We start from the raw sequence: 21,825 nt of genomic DNA, 5'->3' as shown, positions 1-21,825 counted from the left end.
CAGGAGGTTTTGCCCTCCAGGCGAGATGAGGCCCATTTCCGCTGAGGCTTCTCGAGGCCAATCACATCTAACCACTGGAAATTCCAAAGGGTCCTTCACACCATTGCTGCAACTCAAGAAGTTCCCCGACATACCCGTCTCCACTCGAGAGGAAGCACGTGGGGTCCCGCACACACCCAGGGGAGCCCCGTTTCCACCTCCTAGCTCGAGATGAGGGATCCTTTCCCTGTTTCGTAGGGAAAGAATTCCCGGCGTTCCCGTCGCATCTCAAGAGGAGGCGCTCTCCACAGGAAAGGCGAGAGGAACTCCAGGGTCGTGACACCATTCCAAGAGTCCCCCAGATGTGTCAGTCCATTCCAGAGGAACCTGTTTTCCCTGCACTGCCTTGACGTTCAAGCCGAGGATCGACTCCCACCACGTGTGCACGTAGGACAGCCCTGTGGGAAAGCCTCGTGGGAAAGCCTCGTGGGAAAGACTCGAGGTAAAACCATAGATCCTTTGATCCACGCGGCGGACTGCGTGACACTGCTGCTACCGCTCTGGAGGAAAGCGCAAGTGCATGCCCGCATTCGAGACGAGGACTGACTCCCCTGGGGAGACTCCAGAAGTACCCCACGATCCATGTCAGCACTGGAGAGGAATCCTCAGGTTCCGGCCCCGACTCCACACAAGGTTTTAGGCCCCGGCATCGACGGGAGAGGAATCCCGAGAGGCCCCCGAGGAACTCGCATGGCGACTGGCCTTTCCTGAGGCCACCAGAGCGGGTCCCTGAGGTCCCCGTCGTAAGTCGAGAGCACCTGCGGCAACTCGAGAAAATCCAGGAGGTTTTGCCCACCAGGCGAGATGAGGCCCATTTCCGCTGAGACTTCTTGAGGCCAATCACATCTAACCACTGGAACTTCCAAAGGGTCCTTCACACCCTTGCTGCAACTCAAGAAGTTCCCCGACATACCCGTCTGCACTCGAGAGGAAGCACGTGGTGTCCCGCACACATCCAGGGGAGCCCCGTTTCCGCCTCCTAGCTCGAGATGAGGGATCCTTTCCCTGTTTCGTAGGGAAAGAATTCCCGGCGTTCCCGTCGCATCTCAAGAGGAGGCGCTCTCCACAGGAAAGGCGAGAGGAACTCCAGGGTCATGCCACCATTCCAAGAGTCCCCCAGATGTGTCAGTCCATTCCCGAGGAACCTGTTTTCCCTGCACTGCCTTGACGTTCAAGCCGAGGATCGACTCCCACCACGTGTGCACGTGGGACAGCCCTGTGGGAAAGCCTCGTGAGAAAGACTCGTGGGAAAGACTCGAGGGAAAACCATAGATCCTTTGATCCACGCGGCGGACTGCGTGACACTGCTGCAACCGCTCTGGAGGAAAGCGCAAGTGCATGCCCGCATTCGAGACGAGGACTGACTCCCCTGGGGAGACTCCAGAAGTACCCCAAGATCCATGTCAGCACTGGAGAGGAATCCTCAGGTTCCGGCCCCGACTCCACACAAGGTCTTAGGCCCCGGCATCGACGGGAGAGGAATCCCGAGAGGCCCCCGAGGAACTCGCATGGGGACTGGCCTTTCCTGAGGCCACCAGAGCGGGTCCCTGAGGTCCCCGTCGTAAGTCGAGAGCACCTGCCGCAACTCGAGAAAATCCAGGAGGTTTTGCCTTCCAGGCGAGATGAGGCGCATTTCCGCTGAGGCTTCTCGAGGCCAATCACATCTAACCACTGGAACTTCCAAAGGGTCCTTCACACCACTGCTGCAACTCAAGAAGTTCCCCGACATACCCGTCTGCACTCGAGAGGAAGCACGTGGGTCCCGCACACATCCAGGGGAGCCCCGTTTCCGCCTCCTAGCTCGAGATGAGGGATCCTTTCCCTGTTTCGTAGGGAAAGAATTCCCGGCGTTCCCGTCGCATCTCAAGAGGAGGCGCTCTCCACAGGAAAGGCGAGAGGAACTCCAGGGTCGTGCCACCATTCCAAGAGTCCCCCAGATGTGTCAGTCCATTCCAGAGGAACCTGTTTTCAATGTACTGCCTTGACGTTCAAGCCGAGGATCGACTCCCACCACGTGTGCACGTGGGACAGCCCTGTGGGAAAGCCTCGTGGGAAAGCCTCGTGGGAAAGACTCGAGGGAAAACCATAGATCCTTTGATCCACGCGGCGGACTGCGTGACACTGCTGCTACCGCTCTGGAGGAAAGCGCAAGTGCATGCCCGCATTTGAGACGAGGACTGACTCCCCTGGGGAGACTCCAGAAGTACCCCAAGATCCATGTCAGCACTGGAGAGGAATCCTCAGGTTCCGGCCCCGACTCCACACAAGGTCTTAGGCCCCGGCATCGACGGGAGAGGAATCCCGAGAGGCCCCCGAGGAACTCGCATGGGGACTGGCCTTTCCTGAGGCCACCAGAGCGGGTCCCTGAGGTCCCCGTCGTAAGTCGAGAGCACCTGCCCCAACTCGAGAAAATCCAGGAGGTTTTGCCCTCCAGGCGAGATGAGGCCCATTTCTGCTGAGGCTTCTCGAGGCCAATCACATCTAACCACTGGAACTTCCAAAGGGTCCTTCACACCCTTGCTGCAACTCAAGAAGTTCCCCGACACACCCGTCTGCACTCGAGAGGAAGCACGTGGTGTCCCGCACACATCCAGGGGAGCCCCGTTTCCGCCTCCTAGCTCGAGATGAGGGATCCTTTCCCTGTTTCGTAGGGAAAGAATTCCCTGCGTTCCCGTCGCATCTCAAGAGGAGGCGCTCTCCACAGGAAAGGCTAGAGGAACTCCAGGGTCATGCCACCATTCCAAGAGTCCCCCAGATGTGTCAGTCCATTCCCGAGGAACCTGTTTTCCCTGCACTGCCTTGACGTTCAAGCCGAGGATCGACTCCCACCACGTGTGCACGTGGCACAGCCCTGTGGGAAAGCCTCGTGGGAAAGACTCGTGGGAAAGACTCGAGGGAAAACCATAGATCCTTTGATCCACGCGGCGGACTGCGAGACACTGCTGCTACCGCTCTGGAGGAATGCGCAAGTGCATGCCCGCATTCGAGACGAGGACTGACTCCCCTGGGGAGACTCCAGAAGTACCCCAAGATCCATGTCAGCACTGGAGAGGAATCCTCAGGTTCCGGCCCCGACTCCACACAAGGTCTTAGGCCCCGGCATCGACGGGAGAGGAATCCCGAGAGGCCCCCGTGGAACTCGCATGGGGACTGGCCTTTCCTGAGGCCACCAGAGCGGTTCCCTGAGGTCCCCGTCATAGGTCGAGAGCACCTGCCGTATTTCGAGAAAATCCAGGAGGTTTTGCCCTCCAGGCGAGATGAGGACCATTTCCGCTGAGGCTTCTCGAGGCCAATCACATCTAACCACTGGAACTTCCAAAGGGTCCTTCACACCATTGCTGCAACTCAAGAAGTTCCCCGACATACCCGTCTTCACTCGAGAGGAAGCACATGGGGTCCCGCACACATCCAGGGGAGCTCCGTTTCCGCCTCCTAGCTCGAGATGAGGGATCCTTTCCCTGTTTCGTAGGGAAAGAATTCCCGGCGTTCCCGTCGCATCTCAAGAGGAGGCGCTCTCCACAGGAAAGGCGAGAGGAACTCCAGGGTCGTGACACCATTCCAAAAGTCCCCCAGATGTGTCAGTCCATTCCAGAGGAACCTGTTTTCCCTGCACTGCCTTGACGTTCAAGCCTAGGATCGACTCCCACCACGTGTGCACGTGGGACAGCCCTGTGGGAAAGCCTCGTGGGAAAGACTCGTGGGAAAGACTCGAGGGAAAACCATAGATCCTTTGATCCACGCGGCGGACTGCGTGACATTGCTGCTACCGCTCTGGAGGAAAGCGCAAGTGCATGCCAGCATTCGAGACGAGGACTGACTCCCCTGGGGAGACTCCAGAAGTACCCCAAGATCCATGTCAGCACTGGAGAGGAATCCTCAGGTTCCGGCCCCGACTCCACACAAGGTCTTAGGCCCTGGCATCGACGGGAGAGGAATCCCAAGAGGCCCCCGAGGAACTCGCATGGGGACTGGCCTTTCCTGAGGCCACCAGAGCGGGTCCCTGAGGTCCCCGTCGTAAGTCGAGAGCACCTGCCGCAACTCGAGAAAATCCAGGAGGTTTTGCCCTCCAGGCGAGATGAGGCCCATTTCCGCTGAGGCTTCTCGAGGCCAATCACATCTAACCACTGGAACTTCCAAAGGGTCCTTCACACCCTTGCTGCAACTCAAGAAGTTCCCCGACACACCCGTCTGCACTCGAGAGGAAGCACGTGGGTCCCGCACACATCCAGGGGAGCCCCGTTTCCGCCTCCTAGCTCGAGATGAGGGATCCTTTCCCTGTTTCGTAGGAAAGAATTCCCGGCGTGCCCGTCGCATCTCAAGAGGAGGCGCTCTCCACAGGAAAGGCGAGAGGAACTCCAGGGTCGTGCCACCATTCCAAGAGTCCCCCAGATGTGTCAGTCCATTCCAGAGGAACCTCTTTTCCCTGCACTGCCTTGACGTTCAAGCCTAGGATCGACTCCCACCACGTGTGCACGTGGGACAGCCCTGTGGGAAAGCCTCGTGGGAAAGCCTCGTGGGAAAGACTCGAGGGACAACCATAGATCCTTTGATCCACGCGGCGGACTGCGTGACACTGCTGCTACCGCTCTGGAGGAAAGCGCAAGTGCATGCCCGCATTCGAGACGAGGACTGACTCCCCTGGGGAGACTCCAGAAGAACCCCCAAATCCATGTCAGCACTGGAGAGGAATCCTCAGGTTCCGGTCCCGACTCCACACAAGGTCTTAGGCCCCGGCATCGACGGGAGAGGAATCCCGAGAGGCCCCCGAGGAACTCGCATGGGGACTGGCCTTTCCTGAGGCCACCAGAGCGGGTCCCTGAGGTCCCCGTCGTAAGACGAGAGCACCTGCCGCAACTCGAGAAAATCCAGGAGGTTTTGCCCTCCAGGCCAGATGAGGCCCATTTCTGCTGAGGCTTCTCGAGGCCAATCACATCTAACCACTGGAACTTCCAAAGGGTCCTTCACACCATTGCTGCAACTCAAGAAGATCCCCGACATACCCGTCTTCACTCGAGAGGAAGCACGTGGGGTCCCGCACACATCCAGGGGAGCCCCGTTTCCGCCTCCTAGCTCGAGATGAGGGATCCTTTCCCTGTTTCGTAGGGAAAGAATTCCCGGCATTCCCGTCGCATCTCAAGAGGAGGCGCTCTCCACAGGAAAGGCGAGAGGAACTCCAGGGTCGTGACACCATTCCAAGAGTCCCCCAGATGTGTCAGTCCGTTCCAGAGGAACCTGTTTTCCCTGCACTGCCTTGACGTTCAAGCCGAGGATCTACTCCCACCACGTGTGCACGTGGGACAGCCCTGTGGGAAAGCCCCGTGGGAAAGCCTCGTGGGAAAGACTCGAGGGAAAACCATAGATCCTTTGATCCACGCGGGGGACTGCGTGACACTGCTGCTACCGCTCTGGAGGAAAGCGCAAGTGCATGCCCGCATTCGAGACGAGGACTGACTCCCCTGGGGAGACTCCAGAAGTACCCCAAGATCCATGTCAGCACTGGAGAGGAATCCTCAGGTTCCGGCCCCGACTCCACACAAGGTCTTAGGCCCCGGCATCGATGGGAGAGGAATCCCGAGAGGCCCCCGAGGAACTCGCATGGGGCTGGCCTTTCCTGAGGCCACCAGAGCGGGTCCCTGAGGTCCCCGTCGTAAGTCGAGAGCACCTGCCGCAACTCGAGAAAATCCAGGAGGTTTTGCCCTCCAGGCGAGATGAGGCCCATTTCCGCTGAGGCTTCTCGAGGCCAATCACATCTAACCACTGGAACTTCCAAAGGGTCCTTCACACCCTTGCTGCAACTCAAGAAGTTCCCCGACATACCCGTCTTCACTCGAGAGGAAGCACGTGGGGTCCCGCACAAATCCAGGGGAGCCCCGTTTCCGCCTCCTAGCTCGAGATGAGGGATCCTTTCCCTGTTTCGTAGGGAAAGAATTCCCGGCGTTCCCGTCGCATCTCAAGAGGAGGCGCTCTCCACAGGAAAGGCGAGAGGAACTCCAGGGTCGTGCCACCATTCCAAGAGACCCCCAGATGTGTCAGTCCATTCCAGAGGAACCTGTTTTCCCTGCACTGCCTTGACGTTCAAGCCTAGGATCGACTCCCACCACGTGTGCCCGTGGGACAGCCCTGTGGGAAAGCCTCGTGGGAAAGCCTCGTGGGAAAGACTCGAGGGAAAACCATAGATCCTTTGATCCACGCGGCGGATTGCGTGACAATGCTGCTACCGCTCTGGAGAAAAGCGCAACTGCATGCCCGCATTCGAGACGAGGACTGACTCCCCTGGGGAGACTCCAGAAGTACCCCAAGATCCATGTCAGCACTGGAGAGGAATCCTCAGGTTCCGGCCCCGACTCCACACAAGGTCTTAGGCCCCGGCATCGACGGGAGAGGAATCCCGAGACGCCCCCGAGGAACTCGCATGGGGACTGGCCTTTCCTGAGGCCACCAGAGCGGGTCCCTGAGGTCCCCGTCGTAAGTCGAGAGCACCTGCCGCAACTCGAGAAAATCCAGGAGGTTTTGCCCTCCAGGCGAGATGAAGCCCATTTCCGCTGAGGCTTCTCGAGGCCAATCACATCTAACCACTGGAACTTCCAAAGGGTCCTTCACACCATTGCTGCAACTCAAGAAGTTCCCCGACATACCCGTCTTCACTCAAGAGGAAGCACGTGGGGTCCCGCACACATCCAGGGGAGCCCCGTTTCCGCCTCCTAGCTCGAGATGAGGGATCCTTTCCCTGTTTCGTAGGGAAAGAATTCCCGGCGTTCCCGTCGCATCTCAAGAGGAGGCGCTCTCCACAGGAAAGGCGAGAGGAACTCCAGGGTCGTGACACCATTCCAAGAGTCCCCCAGATGTGTCAGTCCGTTCCAGAGGAACCGGTTTTCCCTGCACTGCCTTGACGTTCAAGCCGAGGATCTACTCCCACCACGTGTGCACGTGGGACAGCCCTGTGGGAAAGCCCCGTGGGAAAGCCTCGTGGGAAAGACTCGAGGGAAAACCATAGATCCTTTGATCCACGCGGCGGACTGCGTGACACTGCTGCTACCGCTCTGGAGGAAAGCGCAAGTGCATGCCCGCATTCGAGACGAGGACTGACTCCCCTGGGGAGACTCCAGAAGAACCCCCAAATCGATGTCAGCACTGGAGAGGAATCCTCAGGTTCCGGTCCCGACTCCACACAAGGTCTTAGGCCCCGGCATCGACGGGAGAGGAATCCCGAGAGGCCCCCGAGGAACTCGCATGGGGACTGGCTTTTCCTGAGGCCACCAGAGCGGGTCCCTGAGGTCCCCGTCGTAAGACGAGAGCACCTGCCGCAACTCGAGAAAATACAGGAGGTTTTGCCCTCCAGGCCAGATGAGACCCATTTCCGCTGAGGCTTCTCGAGGCCAATCACATCTAACCACTGGAACTTCCAAAGGGTCCTTCACACCATTGCTGCAACTCAAGAAGATCCCCGACATACCCGTCTTCACTCGAGAGGAAGCACGTGGGGTCCCGCACACATCCAGGGGAGCCCCGTTTCCGCCTCCTAGCTCGAGATGAGGGATCCTTTCCCTGTTTCGTAGGGAAAGAATTCCCGGCGTTCCCGTCGCATCTCAAGAGGAGGCGCTCTCCACAGGAAAGGCGAGAGGAACTCCAGGGTCGTGACTCCATTCCAAGAGTCCCCCAGATGTGTCAGTCCGTTCCAGAGGAACCTGTTTTCCCTGCACTGCCTTGACGTTCAAGCCGAGGATCTACTCCCACCACGTGTGCACGTGGGACAGCCCTGTGGGAAAGCCCCGTGGGAAAGCCTCGTGGGAAAGACTCGAGGGAAAACCATAGATCCTTTGATCCACGCGGCGGACTGCGTGACACTGCTGCTACCGCTCTGGAGGAAAGCGCAAGTGCATGCCCGCATTCGAGACGAGGACTGACTCCCCTGGGGAGACTCCAGAAGTACCCCAAGATCCATGTCAGCACTGGAGAGGAATCCTCAGTTTCCGGCCCCGACTCCACACAAGGTCTTAGGCCCCGGCATCGACGGGAGAGGAATCCCGAGAGGCCCCCGAGGAACTCGCATGGGGCTGGCCTTTCCTGAGGCCACCAGAGCGGGTCCCTGAGGTCCCCGTCGTAAGTCGAGAGCACCTGCCGCAACTCGAGAAAATCCAGGAGGTTTTGCCCTCCAGGCGAGATGAGGCCCATTTCCGCTGAGGCTTCTCGAGGCCAATCACATCTAACCACTGGAACTTCCAAAGGGTCCTTCACACCCTTGCTGCAACTCAAGAAGTTCCCCGACATACCCGTCTTCACTCGAGAGGAAGCACGTGGGGTCCCGCACACATCCAGGGGAGCCCCGTTTCCGCCTCCTAGCTCGAGATGAGGGATCCTTTCCCTGTTTCGTAGGGAAAGAATTCCCGGCGTTCCCGTCGCATCTCAAGAGGAGGCGCTCTCCACAGGAAAGGCGAGAGGAACTCTAGGGTCGTGCCACCATTCCAAGAGACCCCCAGATGTGTCAGTCCACTCCAGAGGAACCTGTTTTCCCTGCACTGCCTTGACGTTCAAGCCTAGGATCGACTCCCACCACGTGTGCCCGTGGGACAGCCCTGTGGGAAAGCCTCGTGGGAAAGCCTCGTGGGAAAGACTCGAGGGAAAACCATAGATCCTTTGATCCACGCGGCGGATTGCGTGACAATGCTGCTACCGCTCTGGAGAAAAGCGCAACTGCATGCCCGCATTCGAGACGAGGACTGACTCCCCTGGGGAGACTCCAGAAGTACCCCAAGATCCATGTCAGCACTGGAGAGGAATCCTCAGGTTCCGGCCCCGACTCCACACAAGGTCTTAGGCCCCGGCATCGACGGGAGAGGAATCCCGAGACGCCCCCGAGGAACTCGCATGGGGACTGGCCTTTCCTGAGGCCACCAGAGCGGGTCCCTGAGGTCCCCGTCGTAAGTCGAGAGCACCTGCCGCAACTCGAGAAAATCCAGGAGGTTTTGCCCTCCAGGCGAGATGAAGCCCATTTCCGCTGAGGCTTCTCGAGGCCAATCACATCTAACCACTGGAACTTCCAAAGGGTCCTTCACACCATTGCTGCAACTCAAGAAGTTCCCCGACATACCCGTCTTCACTCAAGAGGAAGCACGTGGGGTCCCGCACACATCCAGGGGAGCCCCGTTTCCGCCTCCTAGCTCGAGATGAGGGATCCTTTCCCTTTTTCGTAGGGAAAGAATTCCCGGCGTTCCTGTCACATCTCAAGAGGAGGCGCTCTCCACAGGAAAGGCGAGAGGAACTCCAGGGTCGTGCCACCATTCCAAGAGTCCCCCAGATGTGTCAGTCCATTCCAGCGGAACCTGTTTTCCCTGCACTGCCTTGACGTTCAAGCCGAGGATCGACTCCCACCACGTGTGCCCGTGGGACAGCCCTGTGGGAAAGACTTGTGGGAAAGTCTCGTGGGAAAGACTCGAGGGAAAACCATAGATCCTTTGATCCACGCGGCGGACTGCGTGACACTGCTGCTACCGCTCTGGAGGAAAGCGCAAGTGCATGCCCGCATTCGAGACGAGGACTGACTCCCCTGGGGAGACTCCAGAAGTACCCCAAGATCCATGTCAGCACTGGAGAGGAATCCTCAGGTTCCGGCCCCGACTCCACACAAGGTCTTAGGCCCTGGTATCGACGGGAGAGGAATCCCGAGAGGCCCCCGAGGAACTCGCATGGGGACTGGCCTTTCCTGAGGCCACCAGAGCGGGTCCTGAGGTCCCCGTCGTAAGTCGAGAGCACCTGCCGCAACTCGAGAAAATCCAGGAGGTTTTGCCCTCCAGGCGAGATGAGGCCCATTTCCGCTGAGGCTTCTCGAGGCTAATCACGTCTAACCACTGGAACTTCCAAAGGGTCCTTCACACCCTTGCTGCAACTCAAGAAGTTCCCTGACATACCCGTCTCCACTCGAGAGGAAGCACGTGTGTACCGCACACATCCAGGGGAGCCCCGTTTCCGCCTCCTAGCTCGAGATTATGGATCCTTTCCCTGTTTCGTAGGGAAAGAATTCCCGGCGTTCCCGTCGCATCTCAAGAGGAGGCGCTCTCCACAGGAAAGGCGAGAGGAACTCCAGGGTCGTGCCACCATTCCAAGAGTCCCCCAGATGTGTCAGTCCATTCCAGAGGAACCTGTTTTCCCTGCACTGCCTTGACGTTCAAGCCGAGGATCGACTCCCACCACGTGTGCACATGGGACAGCCCTGTGGGAAAGCCTCGTGGGAAAGTCTCGTGGGAAAGACTCGAGGGAAAACCATAGATCCTTTGATCCACGCGGCGGACTGCGTGACACTGCTGCTACCGCTCTGGAGGAAAGCGCAAGTGCATGCCCGCATTCGAGACGAGAACTGACTCCCCTGGGGAGACTCCAGAAGTACCCCAAGATCCATGTCAGCACAGGAGAGGAATCCTCAGGTTCCGGCCCCGACTCCACACAAGGTCTTAGGCCCCGGCATCGACGGGAGAGGAATCCCGAGAGGCCCCCGAGGAACTCGCATGGGGACTGGCCTTTCCTGAGGCCACCAGAGCGGGTCCCTGAGGTCCCCGTCGTAAGTCGAGTGCACCTGCCGCAACTCGATAAAATCCAGGAGGTTTTGCCCTCCAGGCGAGATGAGGCCCATTTCCGCTGAGGCTTCTCGAGGCCAATCACGTCTAACCACTGGAACTTCCAAAGGGTCCTTCACACCCTTGCTGCAACTCAAGAAGTTCCCCGACATACCCGTCTGCACTCGAGAGGAAGCACGTGGTGTCCCGCACACATCCAGGGGAGCCCCGTTTCCGCCTCCTAGCTCGAGATGAGGGATCCTTTCCCTGTTTCGTAGGGAAAGAATTCCCGGCGTTCCCGTCGCATCTCAAGAGGAGGCGCTCTCCACAGGAAAGGCGAGAGGAACTCCAGGGTCGTGCCACCATTCCAAGAGTCCCCCAGATGTGTCAGTCCATTCCAGAGGAACCTGTTTTCCCTGCACTGCCTTGACGTTCAAGCCGAGGATCGACTCCCACCACGTGTGCACGTGGGACAGCCCTGTGGGAAAGCCTCGTGGGAAAGCCTCGTGGGAAAGACTCGAGGGAAAACCATAGATCCTTTGATCCACGCGGCGGACTGCGTGACACTGCTGCTACCGCTCTGGAGGAAAGCACAAGTGCATGCCCGCATTCGAGACGAGGACTGACTCCCCTGGGGAGACTCCAGAAGTACCCCAAGATCCATGTCAGCACTGGAGAGGAATCCTCAGGTTCCGGCCCCGACTCCACACAAGGTCTTAGGCCCCGGCATCGACGGGAGAGGAATCCTGAGAGGCCCCCGAGGAACTCGCATGGGGCCTGGCCTTTCCTGAGGCCACCAGAGCGGGTCCCTGAGGTCCCCGTCGTAAGTCGAGAGCACCTGCCGCAACTCGAGAAAATCCAGGAGGTTTTGCCCTCCAGGCGAGATGAGGCCCATTTCCGCTGAGGCTTCTCGAGGCCAATCACATCTAACCACTGGAACTTCCAAAGGGTCCTTCACACCCTTGCTGCAACTCAAGAAGTTCCCCGACATACCCGTCTCCACTCGAGAGGAAGCACGAGGGGTCCCGCACACATCCAGGGGAGCCCCGTTTCCGCCTCCTAGCTCGAGATGAGGGATCCGTTCCCTGTTTCGTAGGGAAAGAATTCCCGGCATTCCAGTCGCATCTCAAGAGGAGGCGCTATCCACAGGAAATCCAAGAGGAACTCCAGGGTCGTGCCACCATTCCAAGAGTCCCCCAGATGTGTCAGTCCATTCCAGAGGAACCTGTTTTCCCTGCACTGCCTTGACGTTCAAGCCGAGGATCGACTCCCACCACGTGTGCACGTGGGACAGCCCTGTTTGAAAGCCTCGTGGGAAAGCCTCTAAGGAAAGACTCGAGGGAAAACCATAGATCCTTTGATCCACGCGGCGGACTGCGTGACACTGCTGCTACCGCTCTGGAGGAAAGCGCAAGTGCATGCCCGCATTCGAGACGAGGACTGACTCCCCTGGGGAGACTCCAGAAGTACCCCAAGATCCATGTCAGCACTGGAGAGGAATCCTCAGGTTCCGGCCCCGACTCCACACAAGGTCTTAGGCCCCGGCATCGACGGGAGAGGAATCCCGAGAGGCCCCCGAGGAACTCGCATGGGGACTGGCCTTTCCTGAGGCCACCAGAGCGGGTCCCTGAGGTCCCCGTCGTAAGTCGAGAGCACATGCCGCAACTCGAGAAAATCCAGGAGGTTTTGCCCTCCAGGCGAGATGAGGCCCATTTCCGCTGAGGCTTCCCGAGGCCAATCACATCTAACCACTGGAACTTCCAAAGGGTCCTTCACACCCTTGCTGCAACTCAAGAAGTTCCCCGACATACCCGTCTCCACTCGAGAGGAAGCACGTGGGGTCCCGCACACATCCAGGGGAGCCCCGTTTCCGCCTCCTAGCTCGAGATGAGGGATCCTTTCCCTGTTTCGTAGGGAAAGAATTCCCGGCATTCCCGTCGCATCTCAAGAGGAGGCGCTATCCACAGGAAAGCCAAGAGGAACTCCAGGGTCGTGCCACCATTCCAAGAGTCCCCCAGATGTGTCAGTCCATTTAAGAGGAACCTGTTTTCCCTGCACTGCCTTGACGTTCAAGCCGAGGATCGACTCCCACCACGTGTGCACGTAGGACAGCCCTGTGGGAAAGCCTCGTGGGAAAGCCTCGTGGGAAGACTCGAGGGAAAAACATAGATCCTTTGATCCACGCGGCGGACTGCGTGACACTGCTGCTACCGCTCTGGAGGAAAGCGCAATGCATGCCCGCATTCGAGACGAGGACTGACTCCCCTGGGGAGACTCCAGAATACCCCAAGATCCATGTCAGCACTGGAGAGGAATCCTCAGGTTCCGGCCCCGACTCCACACAAGGTCTTAGGCCCCGGCATCGACGGGAGAGGAATCCCGAGACACCCCCGAGGAACTCGCATGGGGACTGGCCTTTCCTGAGGCCACCAGAGCGGGTCCCTGAGGTCCCCGTCGTAAGTCGAGAGCACCTGCCGCAACTCGAGAAAATCCAGGAGGTTTTGCCCTCCAGGCGAGATGAGGCCCATTTCCGCTGAGGCTTCTCGAGGCCAATCACATCTAACCACTGGAACTTCCAAAGGGTCCTTCACACCATTGCTGCAACTCAAGAAGTTCCCCAACATACCCGTCTCCACTCGAGAGGAAGCACGTGGGGTCCCGCACACATCCAGGGGAGCCCGGTTTCCGCCTCCTAGCTCGAGATGAGGGATCTTTTCCCTGTTTCGTAGGGAAAGAATTCCCGGCGTGCCCGTCGCATCTCAAGAGGAGGCGCTCTCCACAGGAAAGGCGAGAGGAACTCCAGGATCGTGACACCATTCCAAGAGTCCCCCAGATGTGTCAGTCCATTACAGAGGAAACTGTTTTCCCTCCACTGCCTTGACGTTCAAGCCGAGGATCGACTCCCACCACGTGTGCACGTGGGACAGCCCTGTGAGAAAGCCTCGTGGGAAAGCCTCGTGGGAAAGACTCGAGGGAAAACCATAGATCCTTTGATCCACGCGGCGGACTGCGTGACACTGCTGCTACCGCTCTGGAGGAAAGCGCAATGCTTGCCCGCATTCGAGACGAGGACTGACTCCCCTGGGGAGACTCCAGACGTAACCCAAGATCCATGTCAGCACTGGAGAGGAATCCTCTGGTTCCGGCCCCGTCTCCACACAAGGTCTTTGGCCCCGGCATCGACGGGAGAGGAATCCCGAGAGGCCCCCGAGGATCTCGCATGGGGACTGGCCTTTCCTGAGGCCACCAGAGCGGGTCCCTGAGGTCCCCGTCGTAAGTCGAGAGCACCTGCCGCAACTCGAGAAAATCCAGGAGGTTTTGCCCTCCAGGCGAGATGAGGCCCATTTCCACTGAGGCTTCTCGAGGCCAATCACATCTAACCACTGGAACTTCCAAAGGGTCCTTAACACCCTTGCTGCAACTCAAGAAGTTCCCCGACATACCCGTCTCCACTCAAGAGGAAGCACGTGGTGTCCCGCACACATCCAGGGGAGCCCCGTTTCCGCCTCCTAGCTCGAGATGTGGGATCCTTTCCCTGTTTCGTAAGGAAAGAATTCCCGGCGTTCCCGTCGCATCTCAAGAGGAGGCGCTCTCCACAGGAAAGGCGAGAGGAACTCCAGGGTCGTGCCACCAATCCAAGAGTCCCCCAGATGTGTCAGTCCATTCCAGAGGAACCTGTTTTCCCTGCACTGCCTTGACGTTCAAGCCGAGGATCGACTCCCACCACGTGTGCACGTGGGACAGCCCTGTGGGAAAGCCTCGTGGGAAAGCCTCGTGGGAAAGACTCGAGGGAAAAGCATAGATCCTTTGATCCACGCGGCGGACTGCGTGACACTGCTGCTACCGCTCTGGAGGAAAGCGCAATGCATGCCCGCATTCGAGACGAGGACTGACTCCCCTGGGGAGACTCCAGACGTACCCCACGATCCATGTCAGCACTGGAGAGGAATCCTCAGGTTCCGGCCCCGACTCCACACAAGGTCTTAGGCCCCGGCATCGACGGGAGAGGAATCCCGAGAGGCCCCCGAGGAACTCGCATGGGGACTGGCCTTTCCTGAGGCCACCAGAGCGGGTCCCTGAGGTCCCCGTCGTAAGTCGAGAGCACCTGCCGCAACTCGAGAAAATCCAGGAGGTTTTGCCCTCCAGGCGAGATGAGGCCCATTTCCGCTGAGGCTTCTCGAGGCCAATCACATCTAACCACTGGACCTTCCAAAGGGTCCTTCACACCATTGCTGCAACTCAAGAAGTTCCCCGACATACCCGTCTCCACTCGAGAGGAAGCACCTGGTGTCCCGCACACATCCAGGGGAGCCCCGTTTCTCCCTCCTAGCTCGAGATGAGGGATCCTTTCCCTGTTTCGTAGGGAAATAATTCCCGGCGTTCCTGTCGCATCTCAAGAGGAGGCGCTCTCCACAGGAAAGGCGAGAGGAACTCCAGGGTCGTGCCACCATTCCAAGAGTCCCCAAGATGTGTCAGTCCATTCCAGAGGAACCTGTTGTACCTGCACTACCTTGACGTTCAAGCCGAGGATCCACTCCCACCACGTGTGCACGTTGGACAGCCCTGTGGGAAAGCCTCGTGGGAAAGCCTCGTGGGAAAGACTCGAGGGAAAACCATAGATCCTTTGATCCACGCGGCGGACTGCGTGACACTGCTGCTACCGCTCTGGAGGAAAGCGCAAGTGCATGCCCGCATTCGAGACGAGGACTGACGCCCCTGGGGAGACTCCAGAAGTACCCCAAGATCCATGTCAGCACTGGAGAGGAATCCTCAGGTTCCGGCCCCGACTCCACGCAAGGTCTTAGGCCCCGGCATCTACAGGAGAGGAATCCCGAGACGCCCCCGAGGAACTCGCTTGGGGACTGGCCTTTCCTGAGGCCACCAGAGCGGGTCCCTGAGGTCCCCATTGTAAGTCGAGAGCACCTGCCGCAACTCGAGAAAATCTAGCAGGTTTTGCCCTCCAGGCGAGATGAGGCCAATTTCCGCTGAGGCTTCTCGAGGCCAATCACATCTAACCACTGGAACTTCCAAAGGGTCCTTCACACCATTGCTGCAACTCAAGAAGTTCCCCGACATACCCGTCTCCACTCGAGAGGAAGCACGAGGGTCCCGCACACATCCAGGGGAGCCCCGTTTCCGATTCCTAGCTCGAGATGAGGGATCCTTTCCCTGTTTCGTAGGGAAAGAATTCCCGGCGTTCCCGTCGCATCTCAAGAGGAGGCGCTCTCCACAGGAAAGGCGAGAGGAACTCCAGGGTCGTGCCACCATTCCAAGAGTCCCCCAGATGTGTCAGTCCATTCCAGAGGAACCTGTTTTCCCTGCACTGCCTTGACGTTCAAGCCGAGGATCGACTCCCACCACGTGTGCACGTGGGACAGCCCTGTGGGAAAGCCTCGTGGGAAAGCCTCGTGGGAAAGACTCGAGGGAAAACCATAGATCCTTTGATCCACGCGGCGGACTGCGTGACACTGCTGCTACCGCTCTGGAGGAAAGCGCAATGCATGCCCGCATTCGAGACGAGGACTGACTCCCCTGGGGAGACTCCAGACGTACCACAAGATCCATGTCAACACTGGAGAGGAATCCTCAGGTTCCGGCCCCGACTCCACACAAGGTCTTTGGCCCCGGCATCGACGGGAGAGGAATCCCGAGAGGCCCCCGAGGAACTCGCAGGGGGACTGGCCTTTCCTGAGGCCACCAGAGCGGGTCCCTGAGGTCCCCGGCGTAAGTCGACAGCACCTGCCGCAACTCGAGAAAATCCAGGAGGTTTTGCCCTCCAGGCGAGATGAGGCCCATTTCCGCTGAGGCTTCTCGAGGCCAATCACATCTAACGACTGGAACTTCCAAAGGGTCCTTCACACCCTTGCTGCAACTCAAGAAGTTCCCCGACTTACCCGTCTCCACTCGAGAGGAAGCACGTGGTGTCCCGCACACATCCAGGGGAGCCCCGTTTCCGCCTCCTAGCTCGAGATGAGGGATCCTTTCCCTATTTCGTAGGGAAAGAATTCCCGGCGTTCCCGTCGCATCTCAAGAGGAGGCGCTCTCCACAGGAAAGGCGAGAGGAACTCCAGGGTCGTGCCACCATTCCAAGAGTCCCCCAGATGTGTCAGTCCATTCCAGAGGAACCTGTTTTCCCTGCACTTGACGTTCAAGACGAGGATCGAATCCCACCACGTGTGCACGCGGGACAGCCCTGTGGGAAAGCCTCGTGGGAAAGCCTCGTGGGAAAGACTCGAGGGAAAACCATAGATCCTTTGATCCACGCGGGGAATGCGTGACACTGCTGCTACCGCTCTGGAGGAAAGCGCAATGCATGCCCGCATTCGAGACGAGGACTGACTCCCCTGGGGAGACTCCAGAAGTACCCCAAGATCCATGTCAGCACTGGAGAGGAATCCTCAGGTTCCGGCCCCGACTCCACACAAGGTCTTAGGCCCCGGCATCAACGGGAGAGGAATCCCGAGACACCCCCGAGGAACTCGCATGGGGACTGGCCTTTCCTGAGGCCACCAGAGCTGTTCCCTGAGGTCCCCGCCGTAAGTCGAGAGCACCTGCTGCAACTCTAGAAAATCCAGGAGGTTTTGCCCTCCAGGTGAGATGAGGCCCATTTCCGCTGAGGGTTCTCGAGGCCAATCACATCTAACCACTGAAACTTCCAAAGGGTCCTTCACACCATTGCTGCAACTCAAGAAGTTCCCCGACATACCCGTCTCCACTCGAGAGGAAGCACGTGGGGTCCCGCACACATCCAGGGGAGCCCCGTTTCCGCCTCCTAGCTCGAGATGAGGGATCCTTTCCCTGTTTCGTAGGGAAAGAATTCCCGGCGTTCCCGTCGCATCTCAAGAGGAGGCGCTCTCCACAGGAAAGGCGAGAGGAACTCCAGGGTCGTGCCACCATTCCAAGTGTCCCCCAGATGTGTCAGTCCATTCCAGAGGAACCTGTTTTCCCTGCACTGCCTTGACGTTCAAGCCGAGGATCGACTCCCACCACGTGTGCACGTGGGACAGCCCTGTGGGAAAGCCTCGTGGGAAAGCCTCGTGGGAAAGACTCGAGGGAAAACCATAGATCCTTTGATCCACGCGGCGGACTGCTTGACACTGCTGCTACCGCTCTGGAGGAAAGCGCAAGTGCATGCCCGCATTCGAGACGAGGACTGACTCCCCTGGGGAGACTCCAGAAGTACCCCAAGATCCATGTCAGCACTGGAGAGGAATCCTCAGGTTCCGGCCCCGACTCCACACAAGGTCTTAGGCCCCGGCATCGACGGGAGAGGAATCCCGAGAGGCCCCCGAGGAACTCGCATGGGGACTGGCCTTTCCTGAGGCCACCAGAGCGGGTCCCTGAGGTCCCCGTCGTAAGTCGAGAGCACCTGCCGCAACTCGAGAAAATCCAGGAGGTTTTGCCCTCCAGGCGAGATGAGGCCCATTTCCGCTGAGGCTTCTCGAGGCCAATCACATCTAACCACTGGAACTTCCAAAGGGTCCTTCACACCCTTGCTGCAACTCAAGAAGTTCCCTGACATACCCGTCTCCACTCAAGAGGAAGCACGTGGTGTCCCGCACACATCCAGGGGAGCCCCGTTTCCGCCTCCTAGCTCGAGATGAGGGATCCTTTCCCTGTTTCGTAGGGAAAGAATTCCCGGCGTTCCCGTCGCATCTCAAGAGGAGGCGCTCTCCACAGGAAAGGCGAGAGGAACTCCAGGGTCGTGACACCATTCCAAGAGTCCCCCAGATGTGTCAGTCCATTCCAGAGGAACCTGTTTTCCCTGCACTGCCTTGACGTTCAAGCCGAGGATCGACTCCCACCACGTGTGCACGTGGGACAGCCCTGTGGGAAAGCCTCGTGGGAAAGCCTCGTGGGAAAGACTCGAGGGAAAAACATAGATCCTTTGATCCACGCGGGGGACTGCGTGACACTGCTGCTACCGCTCTCGAGGAAAGCACAATGCATGCCCACATTCGAGACGAGGACTGACTCCCCTGGGGAGACTCCAGAAGTACCCCAAGATCCATGTCAGCACTGGAGAGGAATCCTCAGGTTCCGGCCCCGACTCCACACAAGGTCTTAGGCCCCGGCATCGACGGGAGAGGAATCCCGAGACGCCCCCGAGGAACTCTCATGGGGACTGGCCTTTCCTGAGGCCACCAGAGCGGTTCCCTGAGGTCCCCGTCGTAAGTCGAGAGCACATGCCGCAACTCGAGAAAATCCAGGAGGTTTTGCCCTCCAGGTGAGATGAGGCCCATTTCCGCTGAGGCTTCTCGAGGCCAATCACATCTAACCACTGGAACTGCCAAGGGTCCTTCACACCATTGCTGCAACTCAAGAAGTTCCCCGACATTCCCGTCTGCACTCGAGAGGAAGCACGTGGTGTCCCGCACACATCCAGGGGAGCCCCGTTTCCGCCTCCTAGCTCGAGATGAGGGATCCTTTCCCTGTTTCGTAGGGAAAGAATTCCCGACGTTCCCGTCGCATCTCAAGAGGAGGCGCTCTCCACAGGAAAGGCGAGAGGAACTCCAGGGTCGTGCCACCATTCCAAGACTCCCCCAGATGTGTCAGTCCATTCCAGATTAACCTGTTTTCCCTGCACTGCCTTGACGTTCAAGCCGAGGATCGACTCCCACCACGTGTGCACGTGGGAAAGCCCTGTGGGAAAGCCTCGTGGGAAAGCCTCGTGGGAAAGACTCGAGGGAAAAGCATAGATCCTTTGATCCACGCGGGGAATGCGTGACACTGCTGCTACCGCTCTGGAGGAAAGCGCAATGCATGCCCGCATTCGAGACGAGGACTGACTCCCCTGGGGAGACTCCAGAAGTACCCCAAGATCCATGTCAGCACTGGAGAGGAATCCTCAGGTTCCGGCCCCGACTCCACACAAGGTCTTTGGCCCCGGCATCGACGGGAGAGGAATCCCGAGAGGCCCCTGAGGAACTCGCATGGGGACTGGCCTTTCCTGAGGCCATCAGAGCGGGTCCCTGAGGTCCCCGTCGTAAGTCGAGAGCACCTGCCGCAACTCGAGAAAATCCAGGAGGTTTTGCCCTCCAGGCGAGATGAGGCCCATTTCCGCTGAGGCTTCTCGAGGCCAATCACATCTAACCACTGGACCTTCCAAAGGGTCCTTCACACCCTTGCTGCAACTCAAGAAGTTCCCCGACATACCCGTCTCCACTCAAGAGGAAGCACGTGGTGTCCCGCACACATCCAGGGGAGCCCCGTTTCCGCTTCCTAGCTCGAGATGAGGGATCCTTTCCCTGTTTCGTAGGGAAAGAATTCCCGGCGTTCCCGTCGCATCTCAAGAGGAGGCGCTCTCCACAGGAAAGGCGAGAGGAACTCCAGGGTCATGCCACCATTCCAAGAGTCCCCCAGATGTGTCAGTCCATTCCAGAGGAACCTGTTTTCCCTGCACTGCCTTGACGTTCAAGCCGAGGATCGACTCCCACCACGTGTGCACGTGGGACAGCCCTGAGGGAAAGCCTCGTGGGAAAGCCTCGTGGGAAAGACTCGAGGGAAAACCATAGGTCGTTTAATCCACGCGGCGGACTGTGTGACACTGCTGCTACCGCACTGGAGGAAAGCACAATGCATGCCCGCATTCGAGACGAGGACTGACTCCCCTGGGGAGACTCCAGAAGTACCCCAAGATCCATGTCAGCACTGGAGAGGAATCCTCAGGTTCCGGCCCCGACTCCACACAAGGTCTTAGGCCCCGGCATCGACGGGAGAGGAATCCCGAGACGCCCCGGAGGAACTCGCATGGGGACTGGCCTTTCCTGAGGCCACCAGAGAGGGTCCCTGAGGTCCCCGTCGTAAGTCGAGAGCACCTGCCGCAACTCGAGAAAATCCAGGAGGTTTTGCCCTCCAGGCGAGATGAGGCCAATTTCCGCTGAGGCTTCTCGAGGCCAATCACATCTAACCACTGGAACTTCCAAAGGGTCCTTCACACCATTGCTGCAACTCAAGAAGTTCCCCGACATACCCGTCTCCACTCGAGAGGAAGCACGAGGGTCCCGCACACATCCAGGGGAGCCCCGTTTCCGCCTCCTAGCTCGAGATGAGGGATCCTTTCCCTGTTTCGTAGGGAAAGAATTCCCGGCGTTCCCGTCGCATCTCAAGAGGAGGCGCTCTCCACAGGAAAGGCGAGAGGAACTCCAGGGTCGTGCCACCATTCCAAGAGTCCCCCAGATGTGTCAGTCCATTTAAGAGGAACCTGTTTTCCCTGCACTGCCTTGACGTTCAAGCCGAGGATCGACTCCCACCACGTGTGCACGTGGGACAGCCCTGTGGGAAAGCCTCGTGGGAAAGCCTCGTGGGAAGACTCGAGGGAAAAACATAGATCCTTTGATCCACGCGGCGGACTGCGTGACACTGCTGCTACCGCTCTGGAGGAAAGCGCAATGCATGCCCGCATTCGAGACGAGGACTGACTCCCCTCGGGAGACTCCAGAAGTACCCCAAGATCCATGTCAGCACTGGAGAGGAATCCTCAGGTTCCGGCCACGACTCCACACAAGGTCTTAGGCCCCGGCATCGACGGGAGAGGAATCCCGAGACACCCCCGAGGAACTCGCATGGGGACTGGCCTTTCCTGAGGCCACCAGAGCGGGTCCCTGAGGTCCCCGTCGTAAGTCGAGAGCACCTGCCGCAACTCGAGAAAATCCAGGAGGTTTTGCCCTCCAGGCGAGATGAGGCCCATTTCCGCTGAGGCTTCTCGAGGCCAATCACATCTAACCACTGGAACTTCCAAAGGGTCCTTCACACCATTGCTGCAACTCAAGAAGTTCCCCAACATACCCGTCTCCACTCGAGAGGAAGCACGTGGGGTCCCGCACACATCCAGGGGAGCCCGGTTTCCGCCTCCTAGCTCGAGATGAGGGATCCTTTCCCTGTTTCGTAGGGAAAGAATTCCCGGCGTGCCCGTCGCATCTCAAGAGGAGGCGCTCTCCACAGGAAAGGCGAGAGGAACTCCAGGGTCGTGCCACCATTCCAAGACTCCCCCAGATGTGTCAGTCCATTCCAGATTAACCTGTTTTCCCTGCACTGCCTTGACGTTCAAGCCGAGGATCGACTCCCACCACGTGTGCACGTGGGAAAGCCCTGTGGGAAAGCCCCGTGGGAAAGCCTCGTGGGAAAGACTCGAGGGAAAACCATAGATCCTTTGATCCACGCGGCGGACTGCGTGACACTGCTGCTACCGCTCTGGAGGAAAGCGCAAGTGCATGCCCGCATTCGAGACGAGGACTGA

The sequence above is a fragment of the Ovis canadensis genome, chromosome 14, assembly GCF_042477335.2.
Source record: "Ovis canadensis isolate MfBH-ARS-UI-01 breed Bighorn chromosome 14, ARS-UI_OviCan_v2, whole genome shotgun sequence".
In the NCBI taxonomy this organism is placed as follows: Eukaryota; Metazoa; Chordata; class Mammalia; order Artiodactyla; family Bovidae; genus Ovis; species Ovis canadensis.
This window is presented reverse-complemented; position numbering follows the sequence as displayed.